Genomic DNA, 2,019 nt, shown 5'->3' with positions numbered 1-2,019 from the left:
CGTGTGCGTGTGTGTGTGTGTGCGTGTGTGCGCGCGGCGCGCGCGTAAGTGTGTGTGTGAGAGAGTCCTCTGTTTTAGATGCGAGTGAGTGTTCAGGGGCCTTTGCTCTTGCTCCTTTCTTGACGGTCTTCGTCTTTGTGTGTGTGTCTGTCTGTGTGTGTGTGTGTGTGTGTGTGCGTGTGTGTGTGTGTGTTTGTGTGTGTGTGTGTGCGCGCGCGTGTGTGCGTGTCTGCCTGTCTGTCTGTCTGTGTGGTGTGCGTGTGTGAGAGAGAGAGAGAGAGAGAGAGAGTGCACACACTGTCTGTGTGCGTGCGCGTGCGTGTGCGTGTGTGCGTGTGCGTGTGCGTGTGTTGGTTTCTTGCTTTGCTTCTCCTGGGCTGGCTTGGTGCCTATGGTATGTGTGCATATTAAAACATTAAACTCAGTGTCATCACTGTATGAAACATTTTATTCACATGTTTGCATGAGGCAAAGTGTATGTGACTAAGGAGATGGTGTGTTTTACAGTCAGTGTGTGAGAATTGTGTGTTGAAGTTGAAGTTAAGCTTGTACTGTATGTTGCGCGGCGCATCGGTTTGTGTTGTGTGGCTGCGTGTTCTGTGTGTATGCGTGTGTGCCTGCGTGCGCGTGTGCGTGTGTGCCTGCGTGCGCGTGTGCGTGTGTGCCTGCGTGCGCGTGTGCGTGTGTGCCTGCGTGCGCGTGTGCGTGTGTGCCTGCGTGCGCGTGTGCGTGTATGCGTGTATGTGTGTATGCGTGTGTGCCTGCGCGGCGTGTACATTTGCAGACAGACAGGTGTTCAGATGTGACTTGTGGTTAGCATGCTCTGGTCCCCCAGCCCCACACTCCTTGTCTTTTGGCCCAGTTAGCCTCGGTCAGTGGGGCTCGGGAGGGTCTACCCTTCAGTTCTGAATCCTCCTTTTCTTTCTCAGATTGTATATCCATTTTTTAAGATATATTAAAGAGGATATAATAAGGAAAATAATCCTAGTGTGTTTGTCTTTCATTTGACGGTCAGTGTGACTTTTACATGAACTGTAATAGGCGTTTCTGAGAATTTAATTACAATTTAATTATTTATTTATTGAAAATGTCAAAAAAGAGATTTGAAATCATGAAGTCATGTTCATTCAAATATTCATTTGTTAGCCAATTTATTAGACATTTTAAACTCTTGTGATACTGTCGGGGGTGCAAACTTGTAACCTTTCGGCGAAATTCACTGTGAATCGTTTAGATCAGAAAAAAAATAAAATTGGGGGAGCTCAATGTCAAATGATGCGCGTGCTAACATCTTCCTGTCTGCTAAACTCTGCCGATGTTGAAATAAGTTCTAGCTTCAGGCAGTGAGCTACACTTCCAGACAGTGTGGAGAACACAGTCACAGTAAGCAACCTGTTTTCAAAGTCATTATGAAGGTGTTAAGGTCAGGGTCGCCGCTACTTACACGTGCATCGTTGTTAAACCACCATTATTGCTATTTGATTGATTGATTGAAAACTTTATTAGAAGATTTGCAGAAGTAGGTACATGAAAGTACATATTACATACAAGGTCAACTAACAGGATAAAAACCCAAGAAAGCCACTGGCTTATTTCAATTGGGGTCCTTGATTCTCAATTCATCGTTACATGTAAGACAGCATGTAGACTAGCTCTATCGTGCTAGCGCTATCCATTTAGCACTGTTAATGCTATAGCGCTATCCATATAGCACCGTTAGTGCAAACACTATCCATTTAGCACCGTAAATGCTAACACTATCCATTTAGCACCGTTAGTGCTAACACTATCCATTTAGCACCATTAATGCTAACACTAGCCATTTAGCACCGTTAATGCTAACACTATCCATTTAGCACCGTTAATGCTAACACTATCCATTTAGCACAGCTTTGATCATTTTCTTTGCTCTCAGGCAGAAAAAATGTTGCCACCTTTTTGGGCCATCACCAGTTTGCACCACTGACTGTACAGCACTGGTCCTTCTGACTGAACTGATGACGGCAGCATCAGCTGAGA

General features: G+C 45.2%; 1 protein-coding gene across 1 annotated transcript in view; it reads left to right on the top strand.

Moving 5' to 3' along the window:
* The window catches only part of ube2f (ubiquitin-conjugating enzyme E2F (putative)), a 64,308-nt gene extending 63,399 nt beyond the window's left edge, over positions 1 to 909 (top strand). Inside the window, exon 10 of the mRNA XM_080537232.1 lies at positions 1 to 909. This exon is cut by the window's left edge and continues 1,272 nt beyond it. The gene's annotated coding sequence lies outside the window, so the exon portion shown is untranslated.
* The last annotated feature ends 1,110 nt before the right edge of the window (positions 910 to 2,019 follow it).

The sequence above is a fragment of the Nansenia antarctica genome, assembly GCF_963989245.1.
Source record: "Nansenia antarctica genome assembly, chromosome: 7".
In the NCBI taxonomy this organism is placed as follows: domain Eukaryota; kingdom Metazoa; phylum Chordata; class Actinopteri; order Argentiniformes; family Microstomatidae; genus Nansenia; species Nansenia antarctica.
The sequence above is the reverse complement of the archived record's forward strand: the minus strand, read 5'-3'. Positions and strand labels throughout refer to the sequence as shown.